We start from the raw sequence: 20124 nt of genomic DNA on the forward strand, positions 1-20124 counted from the left end.
CATTTTCATGGCTCTGGTTCAGGCAAAGGACAGTCTGCAAGGAAGACCGGTCCAGATCCGCTCAGACAATGCGACAGCAGTAGCGTACCTCAATCATCAAGGAGGAACTCACAGCAAGAAACTGATGGAGGGGGTAACTCCCATTCTAAGATGGGCAGAACTCCATCTCCCAGCATTGTCAGCAGTGTTTGTCCCAGGTGTTCTGAACTGGGAAGTGGTTTTTCTCAGTCGACACACCATTCAGGAAACCGAATGGGCATTACACCCAGAAGTGTTTCAGACACTAGTGAACAGATGGGGTCTACCAGAGATAGATATCATGGTGTCTCGTCTAAACAACAAAGTTCCTAGGTACGGATCGAGAACAAGGGACCCAGGAGCGGTCCTTGTAGACACGCTGTCAGTAGAATGGAAATTTCATCTTGCATATCTGTTCCCTCCAATATCTCTGTTACCCAGAGTAGTGAGAAAAATAAAGCAAGCGAAGGGAGCAAATATTCTAATAGCTCCAGCTTGGCCAAGAAGGCATTGGTACACAGATCTGCTAAGAATGTCCGTGGAAGCACTGATACTGCTCCCTAAACATCCAGATCTGCTAATGCAGGGTCCTTGTTGCCACAGTCATCTGGATCGCCTGTCTTTGACGGCGTGGCTGTTGAAACCTCTATCTTAGAAGCGAGAGGATTTTCGAAACAAGTAATCCAAACTATGCTTAGAGAAAGAAAGCCTTCTTCAACTCGTGTGTATCATGGAATATGGCAAGCCTATATTCATTGGTGTACTGGAAAAAAATTGAATCCAAGATCTTTTAAAGTATCCAGATTTTGGATTTCCTTCAAGCAGGATTAGATAAAGGTTTGAAAGTTGCTTCCTTGAGAGTTCAAGTATCAACATTAACTGTATGGTTTCAGCGAAAGATTGCTGATTTACAGGATGTACGTACTTTCTTTCAGGGAGTTGTACATATTCAACCTCCATTTGTTTCTCCTGCAGCTCCCTGGGATTTGAATTTAGTTCTTAAATTTCTCCAGGGTCCTCCGTTTGAACCGCTTAAGATAGCAGATCTTAAATGGTTAACGGCTAAAGTGCTTTTTCTACTCGCAATGGCGTCAGCCAGAAGAGTGTCAGATTTAGGAGCATTATCGTGTAAGTCTCCTTTCCTAAGTTTTTTTCCAGACAGAGCAGTTCTTAGAACGAGATCTGGTTATCTTCCAAAGGTGGTTTCAAAGTTTCACCTGAATGAAGAGATTGTAGTCCCAGCTTTTCAGGTACCGGGACTATCTGCGGGAAAAGCGTCGCTGGACGTAGTCCGAGCTTTAAGAATCTACATAGATCGTACTAGTGCCATCAGAAAAACAGATTCTCTCTTCATCCTCTACGGATTCCATAGAAGAGGATGGCCTGCTTGTAAACAGACGCTGGCGAGATGGCTTTGAATGGTAATATCAGAAGCTTATTCTCATGCAGATCTCCCTACTCCGGCTAATGTCTCTGCACACTCTACACGTAAGGTAGGTCCTTCATGGGCAGCACAACAGGGTGCTTCAGCAGAACAGATATGTAAGGCAGCCACATGGTCTTCCATAAACACATACATCAGACATTATGCCTTGGATACTTTTGCCTCTCATGACGCAGACTTCGGGCGAAAGGTCCTCCTGCGTAATCAGGAGCGTCCCCACCACTAAAATTGGCTTTGGGAATCATAATGTTATCCTGTGGATAATCCTGTGGACCCAGCCAGAGAAATAGACATTATGGTAGGAACTTACCGTTGATAACGTGATTTCTCTTATGTCCACAGGTATCCACAGGGATCCCACCCTGATGCACCTGATTTGAGGATCTAGACAATCACTAAACCTCTTCCTTCTTGTATGGAAGGCGGTGCATGTGTGTACTTATCGCCTAAACAGGTCTCTACCTGATGCTCCTGCCTAAATTACTGTGGAAAGAACTGATCTGACTGAGTCAGTGGGCGGGACTATGTGGTGAGGCCCCGATGCATCCTGGGAGGCCAGAAAACTTGTGACCGTGTTGGTGCCATTTCCGCTGTCGCTCAACCATATCCCAATGTTATCCTGTGGATACCTGTGGACATAAGAGAAATCACGTTATCAACGGTCAGTTCTTACCATAACGTCTATTTCCACACCATTCCTGGAATCCGCGTCCACAGTCCACTGGCGTAGCCACAAGCCCCTGCATACTGAAACTGCCATGGCAGTGGTGCGTGCATTGAGTAAACCGATTTCCTTTATGGTCTCCACCATAAAGTTAGCAGAATCCTGTATATGCTGTAGGAGTAAAATTATCTCTCCCCAGAATAAGGAATCTAACCCATCAGTTAGATTACCTGACCACTTTGCAATGGCCCTAGAGAGCCATGCACAAGCTACAGTGGGTCTCTGGGCCACCCCAGCAGCTGTGTACAAAGATTTGAGAGTGGTATCAATCTCACGGTCTGCAGCATCCTTCAAAGGAAGCTGCCCCAGGAACAGGTAAAACTATCTTACGAGACAGCCTAGAAACCAATGCGTCAACTATTGGTGGGGTTTACCATTTTTTCCTATCATCCTGAGCAAACGGAAAGGATGGGCGTAACCTTTTTGGGACCTGAAACTTCTTGTCAGTATTTACCCAAGTTGCTTCAAATAGGGAGTTTAATTCCTTAGATGCAGGGAAAGTAGCTGAGGGTTTCTTTTTCACATTAAAATAAGATTCCTCCTCGTCCTCTGATACCTTATTAGGGATGTGCAGGACGTCTCTAATAGCTTCTATCAGGGCCTGTATTCCCTGTGACAAAGCTGCACCCCCCCCCCCCCCCCCTCCCGAGTCCATCTCACCCTCCTCTGGGTCTGATACATCATCATCATCGGTATCAGCCTGCATGATTTGGGTCAGAGCACGCTTCTGTGGACAAATGGCAGGGGTCTGAGATGCTGGAATGGCCACTGAATCTCTATTCATCAGGTCATCCACAGATTGTCTTAAGTATTGCGTCTCCTTCTCATTTTGGGATAATTTATTTTAAATATTTTAAATAATCCCTTTTAATGAATCTAACCATGCTTGTTCAGATCCACTAGCCTGAGAATGTGTACTATCCTGAGTACACGGCAGTGATCCCCCAGATTGAGAGAAACACTCCGCTGTGCATGACACACACTCCTTTGACATAGGGGGTCATTCCGACCCGTTCGCACGCTGCGGTTCATCGCAGCGGTGCGAACGGGTCGGAACTGCGCATATGCGAAGCCGCTTACGAACAAAGTGGTCGCATCGGCTACCGCAAGGAGATTGACAGGAGAAAGGCGTTCCGGGGCGTCAACTCGCTGTTTTCCGGCGTGGATATCCGAACGCAGGCGTGTCCAGGCGTTTGGAGGGTGGATGTCTGACGTCAATTCCGGGACCTTCATCGCTGGATCCATCGCACAGAGTAAGAAACTGCAGGGCTGGTCTTGTTTTACACAAAACTTTTTTAGCATAGCAGGGCTGCACAAGCGATTGCAGCCTTGCTATGCTAAAATACACTCCCCCATAGGCAGCGTCTAGTTGACCGCACGAGCAGCAAAAAGTTGCTACGTGCGATCACCTCGGAATGACCCCCATAGTAAATGTAAAAGAACACACACACATACAGTGATGAATAGGTTAAAAGCACAGTTAAACCACACAGAGCCCCCTAGGGAGACACAGAATATGATGGAGCCAAGCACACAGCGCCCTTATAGCTAATTATATTGTAGCTGGGTCGCAAACTAAGCATTTGTAATAAAGGCTCAGTATTCTAATACTGCTCCTCCTCTTTACTATAACCCCCTGGTACCGCTGAGGCAAGCTGGAGTCCTGTGGAGGGGCTGTACTTACCTGCCAGTCTGTCTGTGTAGAGCTGCAGAGGGAAAATGGAGCTGGTGAGCTGCTGGATGCGCTCATAGTGAAGCCCCGCCCCCGTAATGGTGCACAGTCTTCCCGTTTTTTTATACTGGCTGAGGCATGTTTGTTGCTTAACCTGGGTATTTCATTAGTGGCTCAGCGTGCCCCTCACAGCGGTACACACGCACCGCATGTCATCCTGAGCCCTGGAGCGCAGCCTGCCTGTCAGCGCTGTGCTCCTTACTTATATGCCGCCATTGAAGCCGGTGACCCGCTAACCAGGACACCGGCCGTCTACTCACCACTCTTCTGGCTCTGTTAAAGGTGGCGCCGTGCTGCGGGTCTGTACGCTCGCCGTGGTGGGGCTTGCGAATAGGACCCTCAGGAACTCAGTGTCCTGTCAGTGGGGAACGGGACCATTAACCTTGGAGGAGGTTGGGTCGTTACCCCCCTAAGTCCCACGAAGCAGACAGGATGTTGCCAAACAGCGCTGTCTGAAAACAGCAAAATAAATGTAGAAAACTCTTCGGGAGCTTCCCTAAACGTGCCCGGCTCCTCCGGACACATTTTCTAAACTGAGATTGGTAGGCGGGGCATTGAGGGAGGTGCCAGCCCACACTAACAAGTTCTTAAAGTGCCCATGGTTCCTAGTGGACCCGTCTATACACCATGGCACTAATGTGGACCCCAGTATCCCCTAGGACGTAAGAGAAAAGTACATATATACCCATCGTACCTCCAACTGCTGCTCATCATCTCCTTTGCTTTTGTTTATGCAAAACTGGGGCTGCCCTACCAATAATGGGTCAGTTACACCGCAGTGACAGCTCTACATAATGGGGGTGATTCCGAGTTGTTCGCTCGCAAGCTGCTTTTAGCAGCATTGCACACGCTAAGCCGCCACCTACTGGGAGTGAATCTTAGCTTATCAAAATTGCAAACGAAAGATTAGCAGAATTGCGAATAGACACTTCTTAGCAGTTTCTGAGTAGCTCCAGACTTACTCGGCATCTGCTATCAGTTCAGTCAGTTTCGTTCCTGGTTTGACGTCACAAACACACCCAGCGTTCGCCCAGACACTCCCCCGTTTCTCCAGCCACTCCCGTGTTTTTCCCAGAAACGGTAGCGTTTTTTCACACACTCCCATAAAACGGCCAGTTTCCGCCCAGAAACACCCACTTCCTGTCAATCACATTATGATCACCAGAACGAAGAAGAAACCTTGTAATGCCGTGAGTAAAATACCTAACTGCATAGCAAATTTATTTGGCGCAGTCGCACTGCTGACATTGCGCATGCGCATTAGCGACTAATCGCTCCGTTGCGAAAAAAAAATAACGAGCGCTCAACTCAGAATGACCACCAATGTGTCTGTATGGGCGGGTGTAATGCATTTTTGTATCTATATTACGTTTGGCTTTATTAAATTAATTTAAACTATCATAAATAATAAGAATTTACTTACAGATAATTCTATTTCTCGTAGTCCGTAGTGGATGCTGGGAACTCCGTAAGGACCATGGGGAATAGCGGCTCCGCAGGAGACTGGGCACAAAAGTAAAGCTTTAGGACTACCTGGTGTGCACTGGCTCCTCCCCCTATGACCCTCCTCCAAGCCTCAGTTAGGATACTATGCCCGGACGAGCGTACACAATAAGGTAGGATTCATGAATCCCGGGTAAGACTCATACCAGCCACACCAATCACACCGTACAACCTGTGATCTGAACCCAGTTAACAGCATGATAACAGAGGAGCCTCTGGAAAGATGGCTCACAACAACAATAACCCGATTTAGTTAACAATAACTATGTACAAGTATTGCAGACAATCCGCACTTGGGATGGGCGCCCAGCATCCACTACGGACTACGAGAAATAGAATTATCGGTAAGTAAATTCTTATTTTCTCTGACGTCCTAGTGGATGCTGGGAACTCCGTAAGGACCATGGGGATTATACCAAAGCTCCCAAACGGGCGGGAGAGTGCGGATGACTCTGCAGCACCGAATGAGAGAACTCCAGGTACTCCTCAGCCAGGGTATCAAATTTGTAGAATTTAGCAAACGTGTTTTCCCCTGACCAAGTAGCTGCTCGGCAAAGTTGTAAAGCCGAGACCCCTCGGGCAGCCGCCCAAGATGAGCCCACCTTCCTTGTGGAATGGGCTTTTACAGATTTTGGCTGTGGCAGGCCTGCCACAGAATGTGCAAGCTGAATTGTACTACAAATCCAACGAGCAATAGTCTGCTATGAAGCAGGAGCACCCAGCTTGTTGGGTGCATACAGGATAAACAGCGAGTCAGATTTTCTGACTCCAGCCGTCCTGGAAACATATTTTCAGGGCCCTGACTACGTCCAGCAACTTGGAGTCCTCCAAGTCCCTAGTAGCCGCAGGTACCACAATAGGCTGGTTCAGGTGAAACGCTGAAACCACCTTAGGGAGAAATTGAGGACGAGTCCTCAATTCTGCCCTGTCCGTATGAAAAATCAGGTAAGGGCTTTTATAGGATAAAGCCGCCAATTCTGACACACGCCTGGCCGAAGCCAGGGCCAACAGCATTACCACTTTCCATGTGAGATATTGTTAGGTTCCTGATGCTCAGAACAAGGGAGATGCTCATGAAGTGAGTCCAGAGCACCAGGACGTAACGCTGGGAAAGGGGAATGGAAAGGGAATAGCCCCTGGCGCCCTAACTCTGTTGTCTCACCCGTGCTGTCAGAAATCCCTTGCGAGACTATGGTTTCTTGAGCCCCTGGCAGCCACGTTTGAAAGGCGGATTATGTCTGCCCAACTCGGGTGCCCCCCGGTCTTAGGGAGAGACAAAGGGAAATCTGAGACAGGATGATAACAAGAGGCCCTCTAACTAAGCAAACAGGCCAGGGGCTACAAGCTAACTAAAACCTAAAGTATGTGCGGAGAAACCGCCAAAGGAAAATAACAACAAAGGAAATGCTGATCACACGCCGACACAATACCCTTGTGTACCGGCGGTGACAGCACAAGCAGAACCCTCTGCAAAACACCAGGGACAGAAACAATAATGAAATATAGCGGCCTAGGCCAACGGACGCGGCAGTGCCGCTACTCACGGAACCGGTACGAATACTGGCAAACGGACAGGAACCCTAGATGATGCCGACACACACTCTCAGAACTGGAGGACAGGCAGAATCCCAAACGACAGACCGGTGGATCCCAGGAAACCAGGAAATTGACCAAGGACAGGCAAAGCCACTTGGACCTCGGGGCAGGAACGCCTCACAGCAGGACACGGGATCAGACACAGGAATCGACACAGGGACTGACACAGGAATCGACACAGGAATCAAAACAGGGACTGACAGGAACCAGCTCAGACTTCAAACAGACTGCAACCAAGAAATATCACCAGCATCTGCGAATTGCAACCAGCCAGCATATAACAGAGAGGCCTAATTAATAATCCAGTGCAGCTGGCCTATTGCATGACTCCAAGCTGACAAGATGCAATTAGCAGCCAGATGAGGCTGAACATATGGGAACAAGCTGCAATTGCACAGACTCACCAGCGGCAGCAGACAAGAGCATTCTAAAACAGCGCAACAGGAAATCCTGGCATGCAAGATAACTTTATAAACATAATATAGGAATGAACCACTACCTGTGGTTCATAACAGTATCCCCTCCTTAAGGGTGAGCTCCGAGCACCCCATGACACCCACGGGGAACATAAACAGAAGTATAACATAAAATACATAACAAAAATGCAAAACAGGAATGAGCCACAGCCGTGGCTCATAACATTACCCCCCCCCTTGAGGAGGGGTCAAAAGACCCCAAAATTCAGACTATCCAGAACAAGGGATACAAAAAAAAAAACTGACACACTGGTCTAACAGACAAGAAAACAAAAACAAGCAGTAGCAACAACTTGTAACAGTGCCCTCCCCCTAACGGTGGCCACAGGACACAAGACAAGGAGAAAAAAAAATCCTTTTTTTTTTTTTTTTTTTTTTAAATCAAGGCAAGAGTCAAAAAATTATTTCTTTTTCTTCTTCTTCTTTTTACAAAGCTCTTTAGGTCTGACCAAGGTAATTCCCCAAACATTGTCTGAACTGATGGTACCACCCAGCAAGGCTGCGTTCAAATCAGAGACAGGTTTCTTACCCTTGGGAGCTGAACGTTCTGGCAAAGTACTATTAGAAGAAGAAGTCAGAAAAGCACATCCTGCAGTCAAAACAACGGGCTGGGACTCTTGTGCCGAGTTTACAGTATTTGGTGGACTCTCAGCAGACAAGACGGGTGACTTAGAGGAACCTGAACCAATTTCTTTGGAACCATATCTTTTAATAATTGCATCACAGAATGCTAGGGGATCCTGAAGAATGGGATCTTCAGCTTTCATTAGGCTGGTCGCCCACTCAAAAGGCTCTCCTCTAAAAGAATAAATCAGATAGAGCCCAAGGTTTTCTGAAGTGACGCCCAGAAATGGTCTAGACAACATAATAGTGTAATAGTGTTTGAAAAGCGCCTGGAATTGGGCTAAGTCCCCATCAAAGGTTATGGATGTTGAGATATCAGAGTCAGGATCTGTTTCCTTCTCATCTGACTGACTGGAGTGCTTTGCTAGGACCTGGTCACTATTGACCTTACTCGAGGCTGAGACTCTCTGAACCCCACCCGGGGCAGTTGCTTTCTGAACCCCACCTGGGGCTGAGACTTTCTGAACCCCACCCGGGGCAGTGACTTTCTGAATCCCACCCGGGGCAGTGACTTTCTGAACCCCACCCGGGGCAGTGACTTTCTGAACCCCACCCGGGGCAGTGACTTTCTGAACCCCACCCGGGGCAGTGGCCTCCGGGAACCCCGCTGGGGCAGTGGCCTCCGGGAACCCCGCTGGGGCAGTGGCCTCCGGGAACCCCGCTGGGGCAGTGGCCTCCGGGAACCCCGCTGGGGCAGTGGCCTCCGGGAACCCCGCTGGGGCAGTGGCCTCGGATTCTTTTACTGGGACCGGGCCGTTGGCCTCCCTCTCTGAGTCGATAATTATCGAAAGTTCTCCCGGGACTATGACTTCCGGGACTTTTGCTGAAGTAATAACGTTCAGATCCTCCACTAATGCTATGCTTCTTAAGTTCTTTCTTGGGGAAGCGACTTCTAGACCCTTCCTTGGGGCTGCGCCTCTCGAGACCCCACTTGGGGATATTACTTCAAAGATCCCTTCTGGGGTTTTGCTTCTCGAGTTCCCTTCAAGAACTATGGTTTTAGATACCCTTTCTGGGGTTGCGATCCTCAAGTCCCTACCTGGGGTAACAGCTTCTGAGACCCCTTCTGGTATGGACACCTGAACTACAATATTTGATGTCCCTCTATAAGCTTGGGCATCGGGTACCGCACCAGCACTCTGGGCATCGGGTACCGCACCAGCACTCTGGGCATCGGGTACCGCACCAGCACTCTGGGCATCGGGTACCGCACCAGCACTCTGGGCATCGGGTACCGCACCAGCACTCTGGGCATCGGGTACCGCACCAGCACTCTGGGCATCGGGTACCGCACCAGCACTCTGGGCATCGGGTACCGCACCAGCACTCTGGGCATCGGGCACCACTCCAGGACCCTGGGCTACGGGCACCACTCCAGGGGCTTGCAACTCTGCTTCAACAGGAACCTCAAGAGAGGAGAGAAACATTCTCTTTTGATTCCTGAATCTATAATGGGGCTCCCTTGCCCAAGGACCCCAATTATAGGACAGAGAGCTTTTTAGTGTGGGTTGTGTGACAAGTACCTCTGCCACAGTAGAGACAGGAGTAGATCTTGTATCCTGACTCAACTTGGCCAGAGGGCAAGACTCGTCACCACACTTCGGCTTGCGCAACTCACAGGTCTGCAGATAGTGGCCTAAACTCCCACAATATAGGCATAAGTTTAAGTTTCTGCGACGCAGACGCTCCTCTTCTGAGAGCCTGGGCCGCAGAAAACTTTTAAATCTTTTCTCTTCAATTAAACCAGAGGGTTCTCTTGTCGCCATACTGTGAACTAGAGTCTCTTTAGCGATAGATGTACTCTCAACGACTTCTGGCAAGATGAGCAAGATTTTAGTCAGAAGGTTTTGCAGTTGCTTTAGGGATAGCTGCAAAACTTCTAGTCGCTCTGGTCTCAAAGCACTGAATGCAGAGTTCAGGGCTGCGAGAGATGCCTGCAGGGCTTGCATAGTAGACATAGGAGGATTTAAGACTAGACAAGGCAAGACTAGACAAGGCAAGACTAGACAAGGCAAGACTAGACAAGGCAAGACTAGACAAGGCAAGACTAGACAAGGCAAGACAAGGCTAAAATTTTAGCTAAACAAAACAAGACTTTTTTTTTTTAACACCGGACTGGATTCCTAAACACCGGACTGGATTCCTAAACACCGGACTGGATCCCTAAACACCGGACTGGATCCCTAAACACCAGACTGGATCTATAAACACTGGACTGGATCTCTAAACAGCGGACTGGATTCTGCACACTGAATTCTAAACGAGACTGGATTCTAAACACCGGATTGGATTCTGCACACTGAATTCTAGACAGGACTGGATTCTAGACTAGACACTGGACTGGGCCAAAAAAGAAAAAAAGTTTTATTTCTTTTTTGTGGTATGGCTGGTGATAATGTTAGGTTCCTGATGCTCAGAACAAGGGAGATGCTCATGAAGTGAGTCCAGAGCACCAGGACGTAACGCTGGGAAAGGGGAATGGAAAGGGAATAGCCCCTGGCGCCCTAACTCTGTTGTCTCACCCGTGCTGTCAGAAATCCCTTGCGAGACTATGGTTTCTTGAGCCCCTGGCAGCCACGTTTGAAAGGCGGATTATGTCTGCCCAACTCCGGTGCCCCCCGGTCTTAGTGAGAGACAAAGGGAAATCTGAGACAGGATGATAACAAGAGGCCCTCTAACTAAGCAAACAGGCCAGGGGCTACAAGCTAACTAAAACCTAAAGTATGTGCGGAGAAACCGCCAAAGGAAAATAACAACAAAGGAAATGCTGATCACACGCCGACAATACCCTTGTGTACCGGCGGTGACAGCACAAGCAGAACCCTCTGCAAAACACCAGGGACAGAAACAATAATGAAATATAGCGGCCTAGGCCAACGGACGCGGCAGTGCCGCTACTCACGGAACCGGTACGAATACTGGCAAACGGACAGGAACCCTCAATGATGCCGACACACACTCTCAGAACTGGAGGACAGGCAGAATCCCAAACGACAGACCGGTGGATCCCAGGAAACCAGGAAATTGACCAAGGACAGGCAAAGCCACTTGGACCTCGGGGCAGGAACGCCTCACAGCAGGACACGGGATCAGACACAGGAATCGACACAGGAATCAAAACAGGGACTGACAGGAACCAGCTCAGACTTCAAACAGACTGCAACCAAGAAATATCACCAGCATCTGCGAACTGCAATCAGCCAGCATATAACAGAGAGGCCTAATTAATAATCCAGTGCAGCTGGCCAATTGCATGACTCCAAGCTGACAAGATGCAATTAGCAGCCAGATGAGGCTGAACATATGGGAACAAGCTGCAATTGCACAGACTCACCAGCGGCAGCAGACAAGAGCATTCTAAAACAGAGCAACAGGAAATCCTGGCATGCAAGATAACTTTATAAACATAATATAGGAATGAACCACTACCTGTGGTTCATAACAGTATCCCCTCCTTAAGGGTGAGCTCCGAGCACCCCATGACACCCACGGGGAACATAAACAGAAGTATAACATAAAATACATAACAAAAATGCAAAACAGGAATGAGCCACAGACGTGGCTCATAACAGATATTTTAAGTCCACAGTGGTGAGTGGTTCAAACCAATGTGATTTTAGGAACCCCAAAACTACATTGAGATCCCAAGGTGCCACTGGAGGCACAAAAGGAGGCTGTATATGCAGTACCCCCTTGACAAACGTCTGAACTTCAGGAACCGAAGCCAGTTCTTTCTGGAAGAAAATCGACAGGGACGAAATTTGAACCTTAATGGACCCCAATTTTAGGCCCATAGACACTCCTGTTTGCAGGAAATGCAGGAATCGACCCAGTTGAAATTCCTCTGTAGGGGCCTTCCTGGCCTCGCACCACGCAACATATTTACGCCAAATACGGTGATAATGCTTTGCGGTTACATCCTTCCTGGCTTTGATCAGGGTAGGGATGACTTCATCCGGAATGCCTTTTCCCTTCAGGATCCGGCGTTCAACCGCCATGCCGTCAAACGCAGCCGCGGTAAGTCTTGGAACAGACAGGGTCCTTGCTGGAGCAGGTCCCTTCTTAGAGGTAGAGGCCACGGGTCCTCTGTGAGCATCTCTTGAAGTTCCGGGTACCAAGTCCTTCTTGGCCAATCCGGAGCCACGAGTATAGTTCTTACTCCTCTCCGTCTTATAATTCTCAGTACCTTGGGTATGAGAGGCAGAGGAGGGAACACATACACTGACTGGTACACCCACGGTGTTACCAGAGCGTCCACAGCTATTGCCTGAGGGTCCCTTGACCTGGCGCAATACCTGTCTAGTTTTTTGTTGAGGCGGGACGCCATCATGTCCACCTTTGGTTTTTCCCAACGGTTCACAATCATGTGGAAGACTTCTGGGTGAAGTCCCCACTCTCCCGGGTGGAGGTCGTGCCTGCTGAGGAAGTCTGCTTCCCAGTTGTCCACTCCCGGAATGAACACTGCTGACAGTGCTATCACATGATTTTCCGCCCAGCGAAGAATCCTTGCAGCTTCTGCCATTGCCCTCCTGCTTCTTGTGCCGCCCTGTCTGTTTACGTGGGGCGACTGCCGTGATGTTGTCTGACTGGATCAGCACCGGCTGACCTTGAAGCAGAGGTCTTGCTAGGCTTAGAGCATTGTAAATGGCCCTTAGCTCCAGGATATTTATGTGAAGTGATGTCTCCAGGCTTGACCACAAGCCCTGGAAATTCCTTCCCTGTGTGACTGCTCCCCAGCCTCGCAGGCTGGCATCCGTGGTCACCAGGACCCAGTCCTGAATGCCGAATCTGCGGCCCTCTAGAAGATGAGCACTCTGTAACCACCACAGGAGAGACACGCTTGTCTTTGGTGACAGAGTTATCCGCTGATGCATCTGAAGATGCGATCCGGACCATTTGTCCAGCAGGTCCCACTGGAAAGTTCTTGCGTGGAATCTGCCGAATGGGATTGCTTCGTAGGAAGCCACCATTTTTCCCAGGACCCTTGTGCATTGATGCACTGAGACTTGGCCTGGTTTTAGGAGGTTTCTGACTAGCTCGGATAACTCCCTGGCTTTCTCCTCCGGGAGAAACACCTTTTTCTGGACTGTGTCCAGGATCATCCCTAGGAATAGAAGACGTGTCGTCGGGATCAGCTGCGATTTTGGAATATTGAGAATCCAACCGTGCTGCTGCAACACTACCTGAGATAGTGCTACCCCGACCTCCAAATGTTCCCTGGATCTTGCCCTTATCAGGAGATTGTCCAAGTAAGGGATAACTAAAACTCCCTTCCTTCGAAGGAGTATCATCATTTCGGCCATTACTTTGGTAAAGACCCGGGGTGCCGTGGACAATCCAAACGGCAGCGTCTGAAACTGATAGTGACAGTTCTGTACCACAAACCTGAGGTACCCTTGGTGAGAAGGGTAAATTGGGACATGGAGGTAAGCATCCTTGATGTCCAGAGACACCATATAATCCCCTTCTTCCAGGTTCGCAATCACCGCTCTGAGTGACTCCATCTTGAATTTGAACCTCTGTATGTAAGTGTTCAAGGATTTTAGATTTAAAATAGGTCTCACCGAGCCGTCCGGCTTCGGTACCACAAACAGCGTGGAATAATACCCCCTTCCCTGTTGCAGGAGGGGTACCTTGATTATCACCTGCTGGGAATACAGCTTGTGAATGGCTTCCAATACCGCCTCCCTGTCTGAGGGAGACATCGGTAAAGCAGACTTTAGGAAACGGCGAGGGGGAGACGTCTCGAATTCCAATTTGTACCCCTGAGATACCCACCAGTGAGCAAGCCTACATTACGGTGAAACGGTCCGTTTGGTTTAGTGGGATCCAGTGGGACTGCGCAGCCCACTCCCAGATAAGGAATACAACGGTTTAGTAAGCGCCCATTTAGGGCAACAAGATTTATTATATCATCTCCCTGTATTTTGTATTTTCACTTTGCATTTATTCAGGAACTTATACTTTATTTTGCTCATGTGCAGTAACATGCAATAGGAGTATAATAATCTCACAACAAAAAGTGCATTTACGGTTGCTCTGCACCAAGGGGGTTTAAATACTTTATTTTCAGTGAAATATCTCTGCTAGATAGAGGAAGCTTATCTTCATTCTCCTCTCAAATAAGCTTAAGGTGTCCTTTTCTGAACACTATTAATCTCAACCTACTGATATTAAACTGTTATGAACATATCCATGTGATCCAAACACATCACTAACTTCTATTTTCAAAGCAGCAATTTATGTATTATATCAGCCTTTTCCTTACAAACTGTAAACCAGTGTGTTCTGAACTGTTTCTGTTTTCTATTGTATTACTAACAACAGTGCACTGATGGTTGCTCTGCAGCAAAATATCCTTATTGTAAATTTTTGATTAAGGGTTTCTTCTTATTATTATTATAATTTCTTTCTCTCAAAGCTGAATGTGTCTTTTTCTGTACACCAATAATCTCAGCTTGTGGACATTAAATTGTCATGAACATACTTATGTGATTTAAATATAACACCAGCCTTTATCTCCAAATTGGCAACCTGTGCATTACATCAGTCTTTATCTTACAAAGAGAATAGCAATGTGCTCTGAATTTTTGCTATTCTCGATTATACCAACTGCAATTTAATTTGTTATTATATCTGTATAGGCCAATAACATTGACAAGATCACAGGATTTTTAGTCCCTTATCAGCGATATTAGCCAATAGATTATCTGTATAGTTTCTTTCTGGTAGACAGCCTATAATTTTCATGCTCTCTCATCCACTAATCTGGACAGCAGAAGCATCTTGGTAGTCATACTCTCTCATTCAGCAGATTACGGCCATACTCCACAGGATACGCCTGATCCCGTTCGATCTTGGAAGCAAATCTGTGGCAGGCCTGGTCAGTAACTGTGTGGGGGACCAGCAGTGAACACCAGGTGCAGTAAACAACCCAGCTGAACAGCAGAAGTAAGACACCCCCTTTAAATACTTCTTTCTTTTCTTCACCTTGTCTCTCCTGTATTTTAAAACTCTAGCAGTTATCATCAAACACGTTATATACACAAGATTTTCTCTTTGTCTCCCCTTTTTTCTTTTATGATTTTCTTTATTATAAAAATTGTTTGATTAATACATACTTATACCAAATCAGCATTTGTTCGCACTTTCAGACTTCTGTCTGTAGCAAAAAGTCGAATGATACAATATTCATTAAGCAAAAGCCTTCCCGGGTACACGGCTGCCTAAACATAGAGCAGAAGGTGTATAAGAACCCACATAGGCAACATTCAAAATTGTTATATCACACATACCCTCCCTTTCATCGAAAGCATCTATAAATACGGAGATAACTAAACCAAGGTATTTTCTCTCTGGGAATAAAAAATAACCTGTCATATATTATAGACAGACTTTTTTCCCAGCAAATTTATTAATTACAAATAATTTTCACCTAGGCGCTTATTATTACTACTTTCATTTAAATAATTTGCCCTGTGTCACTTTATTTTTAATATAATAATTAAAAGTTATGTTTTAGATGTCTAATATCTGATTGAGTGCCCCAACATAGAGTCTTTCTCCTCTCCTGTTTTAGTACCCCTGAGATACCACCTGAAGGATCCAGGGGTCCACTTGTGAGTGAGCCCACTGCGCACTGAAATTCTTGAGACGGGCCCCCACCGTGCCTGAGTCCGCTTGTAAAGCCCCAGCGTCATGCTGAGGACTTGGCAGAGGCGGGAGAGGGCTTCTGTTCCTGGGAACTGGCTGTTTGCTGCAGCCTTTTCCCTCTCCCTCTGCCACGGGGCAGAAATGAGGAGCCTTTTGCCCGCTTGCCCTTATGGGGCCGAAAGGACTGCGCCTGATAATACGGCGACTTCTTATGTTGAGAGGCTACCTGGGGTAAAAATGTGGATTTCCCAGCAGTTGCCGTGGCTACCAGGCCTGATAGACCTACCCCAAATAACTCCTCCCCTTTATAAGGCAATACTTCCATATGCCTTTTGGAATCCGCATCACCTGACCACTGCCGCGTCCATAACCCTCTTCTGGCAGAAATGGACAGCGCACTTACTCTTGATGCCAGTCGGCAGATATCCCTCTGTGCATCACGCATATATAGAAATGCATCTTTTAAATGCTCTATAGTCAGTAATATACTGTCCCTGTCTAGGGTATCAATATTGTCCGTCAGGGAATCCGACCAAGCCACCCCAGCACTGCACATCCAGGCGGAGGCGATTGCTGGTCGCAGTATAACTCCCGTGTGAGTGTATATACATTTTAGGATATTCTCCTGCTTTCTGTCAGCAGGTTCCTTAAGGGCGGCCGTCTCAGGAGAGGGTAGTGCCACCTGTTTAGACAAGCGTGTGAGCGCTTTATCCACCCTAGGAGGTGTTTCCCAACGTGCCCTATCCTCTGGCGGGAAAGGGTATGATGCCAATAACCTTTTAGGAATTATCAGTTTTTTATCGGGGGAAACCCACGCTTCATCACACACTTCATTTAATTCCTCAGATGCAGGAAAAACTACAGGCAGTTTTTTCTCACCAAACATAATACCCTTTTTAGTGGTACTTGTATTATCAGAAATATGTAAAACATTTTTCATTGCCTCAATCATGTAACGTGTGGCCCTACTGGAAGTCACATTAGTCTCTTCATCGTCGACACTGGAGTCAGTGTCGGCGTCTGTGTCTGCCATCTGAGGTAACGGGCGTTTTAGAGCCCCTGATGGCCTTTGAGACGCCTGGACAGGCACAAGCTGAGTAGCCGGCTGCCTCATGTCATCAACCGTCTTTTGTAAAGAGCTGACACTGTCACGTAATTCCTTCCATAAGCCCATCCACTCAGGTGTCGACTCCCTAGGGGGTGACATCTCTATTACAGGCAATTGCTCCGCCTCCACATCATTTTCCTCCTCAAACATGTCGACACAATCGTACCGACACACAGCACACACACAGGGAATGCTCTGATAGAGGACAGGACCCCACTAGCCCTTTGGGGAGACAGAGGGAGAGTATGCCAGCACACACCAGAGCGCTATATATATATATATATATATATATATATATATATATGGATAACCTTATAGAAGTGTTTTTCCCCTTATAGCTGCTGTTTATGTTAATACTGCGCCTAATTAGTGCCCCCCTCTCTTGTTTTACCCTTTTCTGTAGTGCAGGACTGCAGGGGAGAGTCAGGGAGACGTCCTTCCAGCGGAGCTGTGAGGGAAAATGACGCCAGTGTGCTGAGGAGATAGGCTCCGCCCCCTTCTCTGCGGACTTTTCTACCGCTTTTTGCTGTATTCTGGCAGGGGTTAAAATACATCCATATAGCCCTGGGGGTTATATGTGATGTATTTTCGCCAGCCAAGGTGTTTATATTGCTGCTCAGGGCGCCCCCCCCCAGCGCCCTGCACCCTCAGTGACCGGAGTGTGAAGTGTGCCTGAGGAGCAATGGCGCACAGCTGCAGTACTGTGCGCTACCTTGGTGAAGACTGATGTCTTCTGCCGCCGATTTTCCGGACCTCTTCTTGCTTCTGGCTCTGTAAGGGGGCCGGCGGCGCGGCTCTGGGACCGGACTCCGAGGCTGGGCCTGTGTTCGATCCCTCTGGAGCTAATGGTGTCCAGTAGCCAAGAAGCCCAAGCTGGCTGCAAGCAGGCAGGTTCGCTTCTTCTCCCCTTAGTCCCTCGATGCAGTGAGCCTGTTGCCAGCAGGTCTCACTGAAAATAAAAAACCTAAAACTAAACTTTTTATAAGAAACTCAGGAGAGCCTCCTAGAATGCACCCTTCTCGGCCGGGCACAAAAATCTAACTGAGGCTTGGAGGAGGGTCATAGGGGGAGGAGCCAGTGCACACCAGGTAGTCCAAAAGCAGGGGTGGGGAACCTCCGGCCCGCGGGCCGTATACGGCCCGCGAAGCCGTTTGGTCCGGCCCACCAGCTTGTCAGTGAGACACGCTGCCGCTCAGTCGGGCGGCAGCGTGTCTCAGCTGTCAGCACAGGGGGAGACGGAGGAGAGCGCGGCTGTGTCGAGTGGGACCAGCGGCGTGTAGACTAGAACTTCAAACCAGCCGCCGGTCCGTGAGCCAATCACAGCTCGCGGACCGGCAGCCAATCAGGAGCCGCGGCTGCCGGTCCGCGAGCTCTGATTGGCTCTCGAACCGGCGGCTGGTTTGAAGTACTACACGGCGCCTCCGCTCCCACCCGACAGCCGCGCTCTCCTCCGTCTCTCAGGTAAGCAGCACGGAGGGGAGGGGGGAGGGCAACTGCATACCTGGCACCGTGGGGGCATCTGCATACCTGGCACTGTGGGGGCATCTGCATACCTGGCACTGTGGGGGCATCTGTATACCTGGCACTGTGAGGGCATTTGCATACCTGGCACTGTGGGGGCATTTGCATACCTGGCACTGTGGGGGCATTTGTATACCTGGCACTGTGGGGGGCATTTGTACACCTGGCACTGTGGGGGCATCTGCATACCTGGCACTGTGGGGGCATTGCATACCTGGCACTGTGGGGGCATCTGTATACCTGGCACTGTGAGGGCATTTGCATACCTGGCACTGTGGGGGCATTTGCATACCTGGCACTGTGGGGGCATTTGTATACCTGGCACTGTGGGGGGCATTTGTACACCTGGCACTGTGGGGGCATCTGTATACCTGGCACTGTGGGGGGCATCTGTATACCTGGCACTGTGAGGGCATTTGCATACCTGGCACTGTGGGGGCATTTGTATACCTGGCACTGTGGGGGCATTTGTATACCTGGCACTGTGGGGGGCATTTGTACACCTGGCACTGTGGGGGCATCTATACCAGGCACTGTGAGGGCATTTATATACCTGGCACTGTGGGGGCATCTGCATACCTGGCACTGTGGGGGCATCTGCATACCTGGCACTGTGGGGGCATCTGTATACCTGGCACTGTGGGGGGCATTTGTACACCTGGCACCGTGGGGGCATCTGCATACCTGGCACTGTGGGGGCATCTGCATACCTGGCACTGTGGGGGCATCTGCATACCTGGCACTGTGAGGGCATTTGCATACCTGGCACTGTGGGGGCATTTGCATACCTGGCACTGTGGGGGCATTTGTATACCTGGCACTGTGGGGGGCATTTGTACACCTGGCACTGTGGGGGCATCTGTATACCTGGCACTGTGGGGGCATTTGTATACCTGGCACTGTGGGGGGCATTTGTACACCTGGCACTGTGGGGGCATCTATACCTGGCACTGTGAGGGCATTTGTATACCTGGCACTGTGGGGGCATCTGCATACCTGGCACTGTGGGGGCATCTGCATACCTGGCACTGTGGGGGCATTTGTACACCTGGTACTGTGGGGGGCATTTGCACACCTGGCACTGTGGGGGCATTTGTATACCTGGCACTGTGGGGGCAATTGTGGATCTGGCACCGCACTATTGGGGGCATATGTGTATCACGTCCCATTTTAACTGACCACACCCATTTTTTTGGCGCGTGCGCGCCTCCGGCGCGCACACACAGTACCTCTAAGGGGCAGACCTACTGGGGGGCAGGGTAATTTTTTAAGTTGAGAATTTTTGTATGGCCCCTGAAGGATTTTATAAATATCCAAATGGCCCTCGGTAGAAAAAAGGTTCCCCACCCCTGTCCTAAAGCTTTACTTTTGTGCCCAGTCTCCTGCGGAGTCGCTATTCCCCATGGTCCTTACGGAGTTCCCAGCATCCACTAGGACGTCAGAGAAATATCCAATACCCAGAGAATTATATCCAAAACACAGAACATGAAGAACGTGCAATTGGTTTATGCTAGAAATAGGGACTGTCACCACATCACTTAGGGACAAAAAGCTCCAGGGACAGAGCAATAAAACCTCGATCGTTCCTTGGAAATTTGGGACAGCTGGTATGTAAGTATAATGTATTATATAAGCACCAATATCACATCAGTATGATCTCTGCAACCAATGCACAGGCGGACTGGACTACAGTAGTTGATCCCACAATGCCCCGCTCAACTATGT

Source organism: Pseudophryne corroboree, chromosome 11 (assembly GCF_028390025.1).
Source record: "Pseudophryne corroboree isolate aPseCor3 chromosome 11, aPseCor3.hap2, whole genome shotgun sequence".
Lineage (NCBI taxonomy): Eukaryota > Metazoa > Chordata > Amphibia > Anura > Myobatrachidae > Pseudophryne > Pseudophryne corroboree.